The sequence below is a fragment of the Marmota marmota genome, unplaced genomic scaffold (assembly GCF_001458135.2).
Source record: "Marmota marmota marmota unplaced genomic scaffold, marMar, whole genome shotgun sequence".
Lineage (NCBI taxonomy): Eukaryota > Metazoa > Chordata > Mammalia > Rodentia > Sciuridae > Marmota > Marmota marmota.
In genome coordinates this window covers 6,748,442-6,767,925 of record NW_025999905.1, presented here as the reverse complement: position 1 = coordinate 6,767,925, position 19,484 = coordinate 6,748,442, and the positions used below count along the sequence as shown (strand labels likewise).

General features: G+C 32.8%; 1 protein-coding gene and 1 pseudogene across 10 annotated transcripts in view; both read left to right on the top strand.

Annotated features, from left to right (window-relative positions):
* The window catches only part of Dgkb (diacylglycerol kinase beta), a 747,732-nt gene that overhangs the window by 671,739 nt on the left and 56,509 nt on the right, over nucleotides 1-19,484 (top strand). The gene's annotated exons all lie outside the window — the stretch shown is intronic.
* On the top strand, nucleotides 5,467-7,699 carry LOC107152618 (annotated as a pseudogene). The gene has a single exon (XR_001504805.2). The product of XR_001504805.2 is annotated as an exosome complex component RRP43-like (transcript).

Genomic DNA, 19,484 nt, shown 5'->3' with positions numbered 1-19,484 from the left:
CCCCCCCCCCCGCCAAAAAAAATCACATTTCATCCCTTGACCTTCAGGAAGCCTGGCACAACTTTATATTGTGAGGCTTTTTCTGGCCCATACCAGGATTAAGCAAATGTAGATTCTAGTCTAGGCTGGGAGATTCATTGACCTTTTGACCTCTGCATATCATTTAACATAGATACTCTTTCTCTTTTTTTGTCCTTAAAATGAAGATGCTAATTATCTATCTAGAAAGATTAGGGGGCATAATGAATGAGTAAACACATAATAAAATTATGAAGTGCTATATAAATGTAAGAAATTACTATGACTGCATTGCTTGAGATTTTGATATTAAAATGTACAGTAAACAGAAAATTGCACAAGGCAGGCTGCCATCTAAAGATCAAACAGTAGTGAGCCATTCCAGAAAACACTTTTTAAATTCCATTCACTCAAATTTTCAAATCTCATACCTATGAGCTTTAAACTTTGCTGAATACATTTTAACATTTTTTAAAACTTTTTGAAATAAGCAATAATGATCTTAGAGCTGTAAAAACATGATGTTCCAACTGCACTTTTTTATAAGCTTTGTACCCGTTTCTTGGTTTTATTGCCAAAACAACCCATGGAAACAAAAGATGCAGAAAAGATATGAAAGGAAGTAATGACTGCTGAGCAGTTATCCTGTAGATGAATAATAGACAAGTACATAAACAGATGCAAGCCTAACACGGATGCAAAATGAATGAGAGGAAACAAATAGCAAAAGCAGTTACAAAGTTAGGCATTGGGAGTGGGCATTCATTTATCTCCCTTGGAAAACATGCTATTGCTGACAAAACAAAATCCTTCTTCACTGTAATATAATCTTTGCTGTAGACGTCTATATCTCTTTTTCATAAGTAAAAACCTTTTTTTTTAACTTTAAACTTAAATTTGAGACAAGCCTGATAATTTTCTTAGGTTACATTTCTATGATATTTCAACAAGCATCTAAAAATTAACTGAACTTTTAAATTAGTTACCAAAACTAAGTATCAAGTACACTCAGATGTAATATGTAGCATGTCAACTAATGCCTTTCAGTAGTACCCAACTGCTGCCTTAATATTTGTTCCTACTAAACTTACCTGTGTTTATTGAGTTCATTTTATTTTTTCATAAATGCACATAATTCTGACTTAGAATAATAATAGCTATAATTTACTGAGTACTTACTCTGTACACTCTACATGGATTTTCTCCTTTTCATGTCTTACAAGATTTTTTATTTTTATTTTTTAGTTATTGATGTACCTTTATTTATTTATTTATTTATTTTTATATATTCATTTGAATGCAGTGCTGAGAATCGAACCCAGTGCCTCACATGTGCCAGGCAGTCACTGTGTCACTGAGCTATAACCCAGGCCCTACAAAATCTTTGTTTAGTATAATTGTTCCAGAACTGTTAAACTTATTCCTGAATTTAGGCTATTCTAATTTCCATAAGATTTTTAAGCTTAGTAACAGAAGATATAGATGCGATAACTGAAAATCTTTAGGATAAAATAAAAAGTTATAATGGAAAAGAATTGAGAAGGGGAAAATTCTTTAAATTCCACCATCATGTGATGAATCCAACTTCATAAAGTGCAAGACTGCATCAATACAAAGTTAATAAAGGGATTTGGATGCTCCTGTACCCATCTGTGAGTTCTACAAGTGGGAGTATAACATCAATGGTGCTTATTCCAATAAAGGACTCAGTTTCATTTTATGGAAATATAAAAATAATATGTATATAAATACTTCTCTATATGTTTTTTCAACAGAATAAAAAAACATCATGAATTATTTTTGTAGAAATGTGTTAGGCAAGTATCATGTTGGATTGTGGGATTTTACCTGTGGCATCAAAAATGAATCTTATTCATGAGAAGGGATTGAATGTGAGCAATCTCAGAAAAAGGTTTCTCTATACTCCAAACTGATTACTAGGATGAGTATGCCAGGTTCATTTATTGGTCTACCACTTTGCCAAGAAACTAAGAAAATAAAAGATAAATATCGCTTAGGAAAAGAAAACTGAGAAAAAATTAAAAACACCTTATTTTGAATTCCGAAGATGTCTAGGAATGTACTTATTTATGTAGTTATTTTCCTTTTGTATTTTTTCCATTTTATTTCAAAAGTTTGAGGGGTTTTTTTGATTGTTTGTTTGTTTGTTTGTTTACCAGGAGATAAGGATTGAGTTGGCTTACACATGTAAAATTGTTGATTTAAAAGTTTTTTGATAACTGTCCCATGAAAGAGAAATTTGTAATTTGTAATGTATCTTTTTTCCTGGTATATAATTCACAATGTAGAAAGTTATATTTGCTTAAATTTTAGAAAATATAAATTCTATTTTATTTTTCAATGAAGATTACCCACCATTTCTAAAATCATTTGACTATAATTACAGATAGGACATGTCATTTCTATCTCCAGTATAAATTGATTTTTCAATTTGTTTCTCATTGAATACACAAAACTATCTTTTTAAAAAAATATATGTTGTTTAATTTATTTTCTTTTGTTCTTCTTGAGTGTTAGTATGATCGGAAAATGTTCATGATTGGAAGATGTTCATATTAAAAGAATCTCTGATTTCTCTTAACTTTGCTACTGTTTTCCAAATTTTGGAAAAAAATAATAAATAATAATCATTTTATTCTTCCTGAATTAATTTCAATATTCTTTTCATTTTCCTTAGAAAATTATTCTGCCTACCCTCCTTATTTTGGAAGTGATAATCTGCCTTTTCTCTTACTAACTACCTGTTATGATGTTTGGTTAAATTGTAACAATTATAATTAATTTATTTAATGATTTTGAAGTATAATTGGCACCTTTGCATAATATCTATAATTGAAAAAGCCTATAACTGATTGATAGGTATATCAGCCTTTAAATTTTATTTAAAATCATAACTAACATGCATATTTTACACTAATATTTGACAAAAAGATTTAAGAAGTGAATTGGTTCATTTTTTATTCATTTCAAATTCTGAATTATTAGTAACATAAATTGTATGTGTGTATGTGTATGTGCTGTGTGCAGTGTGTATGTGTCCATGCATGTTTATACACACAAAGGTAAGTATTCCGGAAATGTGGCTTGCTATTTATGTATATGTCTTATGTTGCCACAAAATTTTATAGTGTCACATAACAGCCAAACTAACTTCAGGAAGCTCAACATTAATACACTGTCTTTTAAGTATGCAAGGATAGATTAATTTTTTACAGAAGTTAAAGCAGAATTAAAGAAAATTAGTTGCCATTTTCAAATACCCTGACCTGTTTAGTAGGGTTTTAGCTCACATTTCCTGATTATAGCTTTAAAAAATACCATATACAATCTGCTGCAATGACTTTTAGTTATAAAATTTTATTTATAAAATTACATAAGCCACTGATTTTCAAAGCAATAATAATCAAATATTGGCTTTCTTCTTAACTGATGAACCCTCTGATCAAATTGATATTCACTCATGTATCCTGAAATAAGGTCCAATTTCCAAAGCCCTTCTCTGTTGTACAGAATGACAGTTTAGTTTCTTAATATCAAATTCTTTTGCCTGTTCCAAGCAAAACAGATGGTTAAGATAATTATAATGGAAATGGCATGCTGAGAAAACTGTTGAGAGACCATTCATTCTTGGATTTTTCCTTTTTCCTCTTTCTAAATGCAGTAGGTAAGAGTATGAGAGAATGAACAAACCATGCAAGTTAAAAAAAAAAATTGCAGAGATGACCTGTGGCATGCAAATCCAGTCAGTTAACTTCTCTGTTCTATTTTCTTTTGGGTAAATTAAGAGCAGGTCCTTGTGCCCTCTCTTTTTTTTCCTCAGGTAGAATACCTGGGAAAGGCTTCTGGAATAAAAGGAGAAATCAGCCTAAGAAGAAACAAAAAGGGCTCCTGCAAAATCAAACCCAACTTACTTTTTTGTTGACCAAAAGAATTTTTATGCAAAAGGCATTTCAAATGAGTTTAAAACAGAGAGCAGAAATGAATCTGAAATGCCTACCGTATGCTTTTTCAGCACTTTCTAGCAATTATGACAATTTAGGTGGTTATGTAAATTACACAATTCTTGTAAAATGATATAATTATGAAATGTTGGGGCAGAAACAGAAAAGGAAAGTGAATACTGCAAGATATAAGATTGGGAATACACCCCCTCTGTCACCTTTTAAAAATCCCTTGAGATTTTACTGTTGTCAATAGAAAGGCATCAATATAAAATTGCTTTCTGTGGGCATAGGTGTTAGTAAAAACCAGATAGGGTGGTAAAATAAAATGAGAATATGTTGAACTGTTTTTTTTTTATTATTTGTATTCAGATTATAAAATCATGTTTGCAAAAATAATCCATTCACATAAGTTAATTTTTTAAGATATTATTTTTACTTTTAATAAATTATTTGGAATTTGGAGTATTTAACCCACTGGAAATATGTGTTTATAACAAATATTTCACTTAGCATTTTGTTGTCCATGTTTTCAGAAAGGACAGGAATATGTTATTACTAAGATAGGTTCAGTTTAAGAACTATAAATATCTACCTACATTTTTCAGAAATCCCATAAGTACTTCTGGAGAATAGTATTTGTATTTTACTTTGAAATCTTTTTATTTTTTAACTATTTTGTAAAAATAGAGTTGTATTAAATGTCAATATCCATCAAAAGTTCCCTTGCTTTTTCTCCCAATGAACAATTTCATCCCAAGAAGAGCACATAACCAGAGGTTTTTAGCTCTCACAGGGCTGTTACTCACCAAGAAGATAAAGATGGCTTCCAGGCATTTTAGGGTTCTTTCACATAACCCAAAATAGGAGCCTTTATACCCTGAGGTTCAGAGTTTACTCTAGCCAAGTGTTTTTTGATGGGGTGGGGGATGGACAGTGCTTTATTTTCCAGTTTTTTTTTCCCCTCCCTGGGATACAACTGTGAGGTGGGGAGGGCAGAGAGCTGTGAGCAGATGTTCTCCCCATCAGCTTTCCCAGTTCTCCAGTTCCTTTGTCTCCATAGTTGGTTCTTCTTGATAGAGATAGTTTTCCTCTGGTACTACCATTACCCCCCTACCCATACACACACAGCTTATGCTTAATATTCTTAGTTGATTGATCATCATATTTAGGCAATTTCTTGAGGTACACAGAATATTCACTTCAGTGAATACAGATGCATTCCTGCTTTACAGACCATCCTAAGGATTCAGTCCCAAGATCTATAAGAAAAAAGTTATCTCTCTTTTATGCAGATCTCTGAAGGGGGAAGATATTCTGCAATCTCACCCTCTCAGACTTGTTGATATCAAAAAGAAAATTCTGGACTCAACTTCAGAGCAAGAACAAAGGGCGTCGGCATGAAATCTTGCTTTACAAAATAGCAAATATGAACATCCTCCCTTGGCTAATGTATAAAGTACAAAGAAAAAGAGAAAACTTTCACAATGCTCTTCACTCAAAGTTGCTTCATATAGCCCTACTTGTCATGGGTGACCAGACTAGGGTGGGGAATTGTCTGAAAAGTCATTTCCCTGCCACTTTTTTTCTATGTCCCTTTTCTTCTTTATTTGCCTGAACATAGCTTAAGGCAAGCCCTTTTTTTATACATAAGATTGAATTTTCTTGAGGGCTCTTCATGTGTTTCCCTCTCTTTTTCCAGTTCTAGTCAAGACACCTAGAGAAATGATTCTTCCTTTTTGTAACCATTAAGGCTAAATAACAAGCATGGATAATAAGCTTGAATATTTTTTTGTCTAGCAAAGACAAAATGGTATTTTAAAGTGATGATCACATTCTTCCTGTTACTCTGGATTTTGTCTAGATCTTATAATATTTGGAGCTTGGATACTGACATATTAGGGCTTGTAAAGAATTCTTACTCATAGGGTGGAACCTGGAATTTGTCCTTATAACAGGCATACCAGTTATTCTGGGGAAAGCTGCCATTTCAGTGAACACTTTTTTGTCTTACAAATACCTGTTCATTGCTTCAAGGCCAATCAAGCACTAAGCTAGTAAAATAACCAAACAATTTTCACTAAATATTAACTTTTTAAACTAATTGGATATTCTAGCAGGACTGAGAATTTTAAATCATTGGTTCTTTGCCTTCCAAATTAGGAATTTGAATTGGTCCTATCTTAATTCATACCCCATATTGGGTGAGTTAAGATGGAATAATAAAATCGGGGGGAAGCATTTGGTCTAATCTAATGATTCCCTTGTTTTTGTCTCCAGGATCTAGATCCCTCTATATGGCGGGATGGGATATTTTCCTGAAGCAAATGCATGATCTCACTGCCAATCATTCTGAATTCACAAAAAAAATAAGAAGCCACATCTGGCCTTCTGAAAGGATTAACACCCCCTCCCCCCTTGAACTTGCCTTACACTTTAAGAGGAAGAAATTTTAAGTGCTCATTTTCCTATAAAGGACACAGTTTCTTGACAATCAAAGCATTGAAGGGGAAGGGTTGCATATAAAGTGCACTGGTAGGTGGAGTCCCTGCGAAGGCCAGACTGATGTATTCTAGGGAAGGGAATATCTAATACTGCCATTAGCATTTTGCCCTTTATATATTTTATTTAGAGACAGGGTCCCACTAAGTTGCTTAGGGCCTAGCTAAGTTGCTGATACTGCCGTTTACTGGTGAAAAGTCCTGCTTCCTCACATGTTGAAGTACAATATTATAGAAGCACTCTGAAGCAAGCATATGAAGCTGGGTTTATTTAAAAAGGGGTAACATAGGCTGGTATGGGCACACGTGTGGGAAGATGGCGGCCAGGTTCAAAACTGTAGAACCTATGGAGTATTACAGGAGATTTCTGAAAGAAAACTTTCATATTGATGGAAGAGAATTTGGCAAATTCAGAACCACAACTGTCAACATAGTTCCAATTAGTACCACAGATGGTTCTGCTTTAGTGAAGCTAGGAAATACTACAATAGTTTATGGAGTTAAAGCAGAATTTGCGGAACCATCAACAGATGCCCCTAATAAAGGATATGTTGTTTCTAATGTGGATCTACCAACCCTGTGTTCATCAAGATTTTAGTCTTGACCTCCGGGAGAAGAGACCCAAGTAGCTAGCCAGTTCATTGCAGATGTCACTGAAAATTCACAGATAATTCAGAAAGAGGACTTTTGCATTTCTTCAGGAAAGCTTCCTTGGTTTCTATACTGTGATCTCATTTGCCTTGATTACGATGGAAACATTTTGGATTCCTGCACATTTGCTTTGTCAGTGGCTTTAAATATGTTGCCTAAGGTTACTATAAATGAAGAAAACTGCTTTAGCAGAAGTTAATTTAAAGAAGAAAAGTTATTTGAATATTAGAACTCACCCTGTGGTAACTTTCATTGCTTTGGCACTTTGATGGCACTTTGCTGATAGTTGACTGTACTGGAGAGGAGGAGCATCTGGCAATAGGAAACTTGACAATAATAATGGATGAAGAAGGCAAACTCTGTTGTCTTCATAAAACAGGTGGAAGTGGACTCACTGGAGCTAAATTTCAGGACTCTATGAACCATGCAGTTACAAGACATAAAGAAGTAAAACAAATCATGGAAGAATAATTAATAGTATAAAACCCAAAAAGAAAGTCACATTTTCCAAACAGATTTAAATATGTACTTGTTTGGGCTGGGGATGTGGCTCAAGCAGTAACGCACTTGTCTGGCATGCACGGGGTGCTGGGTTCGATCCTCAGCACCACATAAAATAAAAATAAAGATGTTGTGTCTACCAAAAACTGAAAAATAAATATTAAAAAATTCTCTCTCTCTCTTAAAAAAAAAAACTGTACTTGTTGCACTGTGCACAAACATTTTATCTAAAAAAAATACCAAACTACATTCTCTGTAAAGAAAAAAAATAAATAGGGGTAACATAGACTTCTCCTGAGAGGGAGAAGGGGACTACAGCTGGTATCCTGATATCCCAAGAAGTGAGGGTATTCTACTTTCTTTATATGTCCTAGGCTTTATTTGTTCTCCTGCTCTCTTCCCTTTTATCTTTCTCCTTCCTGCATACTGAACTAGGCCCAGGAGATGCTCGGTGGGATGGTCAAAAGGTGAGAAGCAGATGGGCTGGAGGGGCCAAGGTGGAGTGATCTGGGCAAGAAGGAGACATGATTCACAATTCCCTGTAGGGAGTGACAATCCCTGGGACAGGTTACCTTAGCAACAGGTTGAAGCAGGGGCAGGTTATCATAATAAGGGTGGAGAAAGGTCCCTGAACGTATTTCAGTCCCTCAGGGCGCAGTCTCCAACTTCCCAGATTCACTCCAAGTGCCCTCCTTGACCCAGCCTGACTCAATTCACCTGTCTATATTGACTGTCTGTCTAATTCTGGCTTCATTGTTTAGGTCCTTGCTAAGTTGCTAAAGCTGGCTTTGAACTTGAGATCCTCTTGCCTCAGCCTCCCTAGCAGCTGGGAATATAGGCATGCACCACTGCACCCAGCTCTACTGATAGATCTTGATTGTATAAAATACAGGAAGGAAATTTTTTAAGAGGCAAAATAATGCAGGAGGAGCCCAGCATTTTAGAGAAGGATCCTGAGCAAACTGAGGTGAGCCAGCAGAAAAATATATGCATTGTTCAGGATGCAACCACTCAGGAGATTTGAGTGGTATGAAAGTCTTCCTAATAATTCTCATAAGGACTAACAGGATAACTCAATGAAACATATCAACTTTTCCAAACCCACAGGATGGGGCTTAGGTGGTGTTAAACATTATAAAGAACACTTAATGACTGATATAATTGAATAATGTTACTGATATACCCCAAACACAATGTTCTCTTTTCTTTGTAAATGTCAAAACTGCACATCAACTAGACTTGGTTCTTCCTTCTCTTTTTAAAAACCAGTTAATGGGATCATCTCTAATCAAAATCACATTACAGTGAATCTTAAGGGATAATCAGAAAATAGAACATAATAATTTGTTTTATGTAATTATTTTATGGATAGCAGAAAATTATCATCTGTTCCAAACAGAAAAACTATATACACATCCCCACAAATACATGTATATGGGTAATCATATGCATATATTATGTACAACACCACAAGTATTTTTAACAAAATTTACTTAATTTGGAACAAAATATATTTTCACAAAATACTTAACACACTTTACTTAATTTTCTGAGATGGCAATTAGCCTCCTGCATAACCCTTTGATGATTTTCTTATAATATCTGTTTTCAAAATGCTAACAAGTTATTATCTATCAAATACTTTCTCTTATAAAATGCTGTTAAATACTATACCATCCTCTGGAAAGTTTTAAAATGTGTATTCTAACCTTACTTAATCTAATCTGTCAATCAGCATTGAATAACAAAGATTTAGCCCTTGTCCTTCTGGAGGTTTTAGCATAATTGTCAATAGACAAAAAATAACAGTAATTATTTAATTACCCTGCAAGTATTTGTGTTAGGCTTAGATGTTGGGAACACATATCATCTCACAGGAAAGGATGTTTGGGCTTAGTAAGAACAATGGGGGTTGGAGGCGGGATCCAGACAGAAGCAATACAGGATATGGAGGTGGCTCCGGAATAGAAAAGGATGGTTCTTTTTGGTGAAATGAGGAAAGTAAACATCAAAGAGTAGAAGATGTAAAACCAGCAAGGATGACCTATTGGCCTTCAAAATTTTTTCTAAACTTTTTGCTAACATTTCTGAATATGAATCTGTAGAGCTATAATAAAATGTCGCAGTGTTATCCATGTTGCAGTATTTCTCTGGTCATACTGGCTTTACACTTAAAACAGTTTAGCTATTGGTGTTTCTTATGTTGATGTCATTAATCTCCACTCCTTTTTCTTAATTTGTGGAGAATTTCTGAGTTTAAAAGTTAACACACATAGTATCTCTTCAAATAATGGCATTTCACCATAGGTGTTTTTGAAAATAAATGCCTTTTTTTTTTTTTCAGGCAAAACTTCTTCTATTCCCATTGAAATGACTTTCCCCCAAAAAAACACACAAAGTGACTAGGCCATAATAAATATTATTTTGACATTATAGTTTTAGGCAAAATGCCTTCATCAATTTGTGTGAAGTCATGTTTTCTAACAACAAGTCATATGGAATAAATTAGAATTGTATGTATTCAAAAATGTGAGAATGAAGATAAGGTATCTTGTACAACTCAGCAGTCTATTGAATATGAAGTCTGTTTGTCCTGTTTTGAAGCACTTTGTGTTAAAAGTTCATTTTCCCCTGATAATATTAGGTTCAGATTTAGTACAGGTTAAGTATGAGTTCAAAGGAAGTAAAGACACTGAAAAAGAGGTTGCAACAAGAATGAACTTTCCAAAGACCAACTGTTTTTCACACCTCCTTCACCAGCCATCTCTCACTATGAAATAGCTTCATCTTTTGACAAAGAAAATAAAATTCCCTTGCATTTCACTTATGTGCAAACCACATTTACTTACTTTTGAATCAATGTTTATTATATATTTTTTTCTAGCATTCAATTAATACATTTTTCTATCAGTGAAAATTGACTAGCTTTGCATGAGACAGAACACATCATAATTTATCCTACTATAATTAATTAAAATTTTTTTCACAGCTTTTCACTTAGAAACAGGTTTTTCAAGAATAAATGACAGGACTGGGTGTGGGGTACATATCTGTAATCCCCATGGCTAGGGAGGCTGAGGCAGGAGGATCAAGAGTTCAAAGCCAGCTTCAACAAGTTAGTGAAGCCTAAATAACTCAGTGAGACCTTGTCTCTAAATAATACAAAAAAAAGGGGGCTGGGGATGTGGTTCAGGGGTTAAGTGTACCAGTACCTGGTACCCTCTCCCTAAAAAAATGACAGTCATTGAATAAAAGATAGATCTATTTTGTAATTATTGAAAAAGCTATATCCTTAACCCCAAGAATTTTTCCATTGAATGACTTAATTTTTTAAAATTTCTATTGTGACATAAATTTTGTAGGAAAACAAGGTAAATGTGTATGCAAAACACACCACAAACACATACATATATGGGTAATAATAAGTAAGATAATGAATGATGTTTAAAATTGGAAACTATCTCTAATAAAGAAATAAATCTGCTGATTTTATAAATATAACATAATTTAATGTTTTTGGTGTAATATATATTCTCCCATTGTTTGTACAATATACTTTGGCACATATATTTTGATTTTCTCCTTTATGAAATGTAGGGATCAGACTATATGATAATTTTCTTTTATATCTTAATTACTATGCATGTGTGTATGTATGGTATGTATGTGTGTATATATATACATTATACAAGTAATATATATATATATATATTTGTGTATGTGTGTGTTTGTGTGTGTATGATTTCAGTACAAATTGTTCACTTCCTTAATGAAATTTGTATGTTCAAATTTACTATGAATAATCCTAAATGCTATTCCTCTTAATTCATTGAATTGTCATGATTTATAGGAAAATATTTTTAAATGAATATACTCATATACTTAAAAGAGAAAAACAAATGAGCTAGGTAGTTAAAGTTTTAGTCCTCTGTAGTGATGATAGAAGAAATGAGCTTTGAGACAGGCAGGAATAAATTTTTAAAACTTGTTTAGTATGTTTAGACCAATGGCAAGGATTGAGTGTTCGGTTGACCTTGAAAACTTTATAGTTCATCTTTTTTTATGGTTTCTCTGATTGTCATCAAGTGCAAAATCATTTGCCAGTTTCACATTTGCTCATAGTTCCCTGTGCTTGGCAAGTCACTTGGCTCTGTGCATAATGGTGAGTGGCTACCATGAAGACGCACCCATACAGTATTGTACACTGTGTGTTCAAGTACGCCCATGTTGCACTTGCAAGTTATGTACACTAAATTTAGTTTCTTTTCAAACTTTAGTTTTAGCTTTACAACAATGAGATGAACCTTCTGATTATAATGGGCAACTTAAGACAGTGACATCACTAAAATAGCAATGAGTATGTTTTCTGTATTAATTTAAAGGTTTTGTAATGGGAAGTGGCCTGGGTGCCAGAGCATGTCTAGCAAAACTTGGTCTTCGTCCCTTAGTTTTGTCAGCCTCATTATTTGCTTTAAAGTGATGAAATAATAACAAAAACTGAAGCTGTTTCTAGCCTGTAGTCTATATGCCTAACAGACATCAGTTGTAAAAATAAAACAAAATTAAATTACAAATAACCTCATTGTCACTGTAATTAGTGAGCCACAGAAGTCGATGATTTAATAGCCCTTGCTTGAAAAGACAGAGATTCTCTATGATTCTGAAATCCTGAGCTTATAGGATGAGGTTAGTTAAACTACTATGTAGAGTAGCTAGTTCAACATGGACAATAACTTAGCAAATACTGGCTTAATAGATTGCATTCTTGTCAGACACAACCTAATAACAACAGTAAAAAATTGCTATTTTAACTTCATATCTTATAGTGGCACACATGATCATCCAGAATTTTGAAATACAATGATCTTATATACAAAAGATGAAAGAGAGTAAATAAAATATTAATAGAACTTCAAAATTTAAATGCCCCTTTTTATTTCCTGCTGTTCTTTTATTTTAAATAAATGAGAGATAAATATTGTATTACATAAGTGTGTGTGAAACATATGAACAATTGTAACTTGTTCCATGCTTTTAGTATCTGCTTATTTTTCTTTTTCCTGTGGACCAACATAAAGGAATAGATGGATAAATAAGATTGTTGCCTTTCTTTCTCCTCAGACTACCTCCTTCTTTCTTTTTCTTCCTGTGTAATTTTGACAAGACAGAACCAAATGAACCTCATTTGATCATTCCATATTTGAAACAAAAAATATTATTGACTTATATTTCTAGTGAATTGATCTTAGCAAATCGTTTTTGGTTAATTTTATGATAGTCTATTCTTTTATTTGTATTGGTTAGTCGTGTTTAGCTTATAGACTTCTGTAGAAGTTTGCATAATTTGACCATATTTTGAAGCCTGTACACTGACACTGTGATTGTTTGAGGTAAATTTTAGGAAAAGAGAACTGTTCAGAACTTGGATCTAGATATTTCTAGTGTGGAGTGCATGTGGATGGAGCAACTGTTATATTCACAAGCCCTCCAAAGTGAAATTTTCCAGACAGAAGTTCATCGTGGTTATGAAAAAGCACAATAACTAGGTCCAGAATAGAATGGACCAAGTTAGAAAATCTGTGGTATGACCCTGGGCTTCTTACCAAATAGCTATGGATTCTTAGAGAAGTTTCAACTTTCTTATTTTTAAATCTGCTACAAGCTTTAAAAGTTTATTATTCTAAGTAAATTTAAAAAAAAAGAACATTTACTTACATAAAAAACATTGGCAGGATTCTTTCCCTTTAAAAGTAATCACAGCTGTGGATTCCAATGCCACATTATATTTTAATTGATTTATTTCACATACTATAAGTACAATGGAACTGGATATTGGTAAAACATTTGATAATTATCTGGAAAATTTAGTCAATATAAATTTAGTAAGATCTAAGATTTAACTTAGCATATGTATGTATCATAATTATAAAATCTTTAACTTATCATTTCCTCTATAACATCTCAACTTATAATCTTTCTTCAAGGAAAATGGTCATGTGGCTAAAATTTAAAAGAGAAGTTACAGAATTCCAATTAAAAGAGTTAATTGGTAAAGCAATGTAAAATTTCTTTAGTTTTATAAAAGAGGTATTAAACAACATTTTTTTTTCCTCTTTACCAGTGTGGTTTTCATATTTCAAACTTAAATAATGTACATGACTTGAAAAAGTCTTAGGAAAGAGAAAATATCTATTTTGCTTACATATAATCCTCTTAACATGCACATGCCAGATGGTGTTTCATATTGGGTCAGAAATAATGAAGGAATCTGGCTTTAAATCTAAGAATCACGGGAAAAGTGAGTAACTAGAGATTATATATTTATAATAGCATTTTTCCCTAAAATTCAACTATTTGTAATGATTTCTGGTATGCTTCTGTGTCTATAGGTTTATTTTTACTTATTTAACTTCTATTATACTATCTTGGGATTCTGAAAGATTATTTATTTTATGATTGAACATATTTTAATCCTTGTATTTCTATAACTAAGTAAAAATTTAAAAATTTAAAAATAAACAAATTATGTAAATTATAGAAAAGAATAGTATTTCCCTAATTCATTTGAGAAAAAAAAATTATAAGATTGGTCTGAATTCTTTTACTAAAAAATAAACAAATTTCCTCTTCATAACAATAGCACATTTCACCATCATAAACCTGACAGAAGAATAAATTCAATTCTTTGTGTGATAGAGAAAGCAGAACATTATACTCATGATTAATTCACTATTTTTTCTTATTTTTCATTTCTAGCTATTGCTTCTTAATAGCCCAATTAGTCATCTACATCATTAATTAACCTGACCAAAACCAATCAATGCCTTGACTACTGCATCCAAGCTATACAAAAGACAACTTTCTAAGTTGAAACTTTTCTAAGAATCCATAGCTATTTGATAAGAAGCCCAGGGTCATACCACAGATTTTCTAACTTGGTCCATTCTATTCTGGACCTAGTTATTGTGCTTCTTTCATAACCATGATGAACTTCTATCTGGAAAATTTCACTTTGGAGGACTTGTAAATATAACAATTGCTCCATCCACATGCACCCACCACTAGAAGTACCTAGATCCACATTCTTAACAGTTCTCTTTTCCTAAAATTTACCTCAAATTATAATATATAAAGCTGGATCTTGTAAATATATAAAGCTGGATCTTGTAAATCCAGTCCCTGCCAACCCCTAGGCAACAGCTATATATATAAAATAAAAATTTCTGGTACAACATGCCAACCCAATGAACTCAGTGGACTTACTCCCTACTAAAACTTATAAAACTTGTTTTTAAAAATGTTGAAGTCTCTGGAAATTTATAATTCTTAGAGACATCAAAATCTCCAGAAATTGTCTTTAGAATGGCATGTGTGGGTCATATAATGCCTAGATAAAGATATATTTATTTTCATAGAAGAAAATCTATGAAAAATACTGTGTCCCTTCATCCACAGAGCACTCAGCACCTAAAATTGGGGTGTCATTCAGAGAGAAATGTGCTATTGTCCCATCCCTGCTCTGAAGCTATAATTCAGATATTTTTGCAGTGGGATGATTGAAGCTATAAAATAAAAAGTTCCATATCTCTTTCCACAATCACTGATTTCATTTGTAAGAAAGTATTGAGAAGTTCAAACCTAAGGGATCTATCAAAAACAATGAAGGTTATGGTAAATAGCAAATTGAAAGAGATTGGTAGATTTGGTTTAAATAGATGTTAAACTGTATGCTGGCTATTTTGCTAAAGGGAAAGAAATGGCTAGGAATTGCCCTCCTGCACTCAAAGAAAATCTCAACCTCCAATCTTGTAAACTATCTCTTCAAATGATCTTGGATTTGCTTAGATCTGTTGGTCAAGCAATTAGTGTACTATGGTACTGTTAAAACAAAAGCACTACAAACTGGCAAGTTGTGGGGCTGCCATATTATGGAAAGAGATACTCAAAAAGATACTCATGTCAAATATCTCTATCAGTGCAGTGTGACTAGAGGCATTTCCAAGGCTGCATTCCCTGAGGAGCAATGTCAGAGGCTTCAACTGACAGCAGAGAAGGGTGGGTTTTGGGTGGTGGTGGTAGTGGAACAGACACTGAGTTAATCCAACAAGTTACTAAACAAATAAGTAAAAAAATGACAACGTGCTGGGGAATGGGAGAAAGTATTCACAAAAACTAAAATATATTTTCTACAGTGTCAAGTTTCCACTAAAAGAGTATAAGACTGGAAAAGAAGCAGGAGATTATAATTCGTATATGGTGGATGGGGGAGAAACTATGTGTGATTGCACTTAAATGTTGGATTCAACAAAGTTCTCAAAGTAGCCATTATCAATATGTTCAAATAAGTAAATAAAAGTATATAACAATGACACATCAAATAAGCAATATTATCACCATATCAATGAAGAGAAATTATTCTAAAAAGAACCATTTTTAAATCCAGGGGTTGAAAACTATAATGACTAAAATGAAAACTTCACTAACTTTTAACTGGCAAAAGAAAGAACTAGTTATTTCAAAATACATCAATAAAAATTATGTAATCCAAATAATAAAGAAGAAAAGAAATGAAGAAAAATGTAATTCAAAGAAATATCAGAACATCAAGTATGCAAACATATGTGTAATGGAATATTAGAAGAAAAGGAGAGAGAAAAAGGAGCAGAAGTAAAAACAAATAATGACTGAACTCCCAACCTTATTGAAAAATATTGCATATATAGTAAGCTCGTAACTGCATTATAAATAAATATAGAGATTCACAAACATACACATCATAGTAAAAATATTGAAAGCCCAAAGGATGAAAAAAATCTTAAAAGCAAGAAGAGGAAATGTGCTTCATGTAGTACAAGATAATTACAATAAGATTAATGAATAACTTCTCGGAAACAATGAAGGCTAGCAAGCACTAGGATAACATAGTTCAGAGATAAAATAAAACTCAACCAAAAATTCCATATTGAGCAAAACTAACTTCCATAAGTGAAAGCAAACATTCCCAAATAAACAATATTTGGTAGAATTTGTTGCTAACAAACATATTTTACATGAAATACTAAAGGAAAATATTCTGGTTGACCTCAGATAGTAGCTTGAATCCACCTTAAAATACAAAGAGCAATGATAAAGATAACTATATAATTATAGGATATGTTAGAAATGCAACTTCTTCTCCTTATCTCTCCACTTTTTAAAAAACTTCTGTATTATATGTAATATCATTGGGAGTATAACATAGAAATGTAATGTATTTGGTAATACACTGGGTGAAAACTAAGAATATTGAGTTAGAAATTGTCTCTAGATTGTAACTTGGTCCAAAGGGTCAAAATTTCAGAAATAATAAATAAAGCTAATAGACAGAAATATAAATATGTACTTGTGTTCTTCTCTCAGCTTCTAAAAGATAGCAGTTATGCAATGTAATAGTTATAGTAATGTAATATTGTATTTGTAACACTTATTAATGTAATGTTAGAAAAATAACATCACAAAAAGATGACAAAGAAATAGTTATCTAAGAGTAACATTTCAATACCTCACTGGAATTATTGTAAGATAAAACTGAAGTTGATTCTTATAAGAAGTATATGGTAAGATTTCTCAAGAAAATGTAGTGAAAATCATTAAAGCAATTACAATTCTACAATATAAAATATTCTCTTACTGCAAAAGAAAGCAAAAAAAGATACAAAAAAATGAATCATTGCAAACAAAAAGAAAATCTAAGTTAATAAGTAATGGTACTAAATGTGAATAGCTTAAACAACCCAATCAAAGACAGAGATGATAAGAATGAGGGGGAAGATGAAATTATATGTTGTCTATGAGAGACAAACTTAAAAAATTATAAGCAATTAAAAGTAAATGACTGGGAAAACATATATCATTCAAACAGTAATCATAAGAAATCTGGGACAGCTATACTAATAAATTTTAAAATAAAGAATATTAGTATAGATAAACAGGAACTTTTTTAAACAAAGCATCATTCTTATAGTACAATAATTACAAATGTATGTCCTAACAACAGAATATAAATATAAAGCAAAATCTGACATAAATGGAGAATAAACAATTTAGTAGTGTTAGGTATATATCAAAGAAACGAAAGCATGTGTTCAAAAACCTGAACATTTATATTTATAGTAAGATTTATAGTAAGATCATAAACGCTGTTAGTGTTGCTTCATTGTGACAAAATATCTGAGTGAAATCAACTTAAAGGAGAAAAGATTTATTTTAGTTCACAGTTTCAGAGATTTCAGTCCCTGTTTTTCAGTTGTCTGGCTTCATTGCTTTTATGCCCACAATGAGGCAAAACATCATGGCAGAGAGCACATGGTAGAAGAAATCTGCTCATTTCATGGAGACCAGGAAACAGAGAAAAGCTTACTTTTATTTTTAAAAAAATTCCTCTTCCAAACCCCATTAAGCTATGAATCCATAATGATGAGGTCAGAGCCCTCTCCATCCAATCATCTCCCAAAGGCTATATCTGAACACTGCTGCATTGGGCAACAAGCTTTTTGGGAGCACACATGAGCTTTTGGGGGACAATTCAGATCCAAGTCATAACAATAGCCAAAGGTCAAAGCAATGAAAATGTCAATCGGTGAATGAAAGGTTAAACAAAATATGGTAAATTCATAAAAAGGAATGAAGTACTGTTATGGCTTAGTTATGAAGTGTTCTTCCAAAAGCTCATGTGTGAGACAAGAGAAGAAAGTTTAGAGGGTTAACTGGGTGGTAACAGTAGGCAGGTAGGGTGTGGCTGGAAGAGGTAAGTGACTGAAGGCATAACTTGGGGTTTTTTATATTTTTGTCCCTGGCGAGTAGAGTTCATCTCTCTCTCTCTCTCTCTCTCTCTTTCTCTCTCTCTCTCTCTCTCTCTCTCTCTTTCTCTCCCTCCCTCTCTCTCTCCCCTTCCTGATTGTCATTTCCTAAGCTGATTTCCTCCTCCATTTCCTTTTGCTATAATGTTCCCCTTCATATGGGGCCCAGAGCTATGGAGTCAGCCATCTTGGGACTGAGCCCTCTGAAACATGAGCACCAAATAAACATTCCCACCTCTAAAATTATTTTTTTCCCCTGAGGTCTTTTGGTCACAGCCACAAAAAAGATAAACAAATACTGACGCATACTACAACATAGAGTAACCTTAAAAATGTTAAGTGAAAAAAATTGAAGTACAAACAATGGCATATTATGTGGTTCCATTTATATGAAATATTTGGGGTAGGTGAATGTACAGAGGTGGGAAATAAATTATTAGTTGCTAAGTAGACACTGGGACTGAACGTGGAGATGAAGGGATGGAAAATAAGGAATCAGTTCCTAAAGGATATAGGATTTCTTTTTGAAGTAATGAAAATATTCTAAAATTTACTGTGATGATATTTATACACATGTTCAAATATAATAAAAAAATTAATTTCACATTTTAAATGGTTGAATGTGAATTATATTACAATAAAGCTATAAAAAAAGAAACCTGTCCCAAGAATGGTGGTTCAGTTTCTTTCTCAAAAGATAAAATGTAAAATTTTAGTTTAGAAAGTCCATAAATGGACAAAAATATGATCAGTTTCCCCTTATCTCTCTTTAAGCCATCTCTTATTCATCATGGGCCAGAGCCACTTCCAAAACAGATCAGGTCTTCATTTCCATTAGCATTTGGCCTTTAGTCAATTTACAGTACAAAAAGAACTTTTGTTGGCAGACATCTTAGACCACCAACACATTCACCTATGAGGTTGAGCAAATATCATTGTGGTTTTCACTAGATTTTTATTAGAGTGGTATTTTTATTTAACTGTTGAGTGCTTTTGTAAGATGGTTTTAGTGT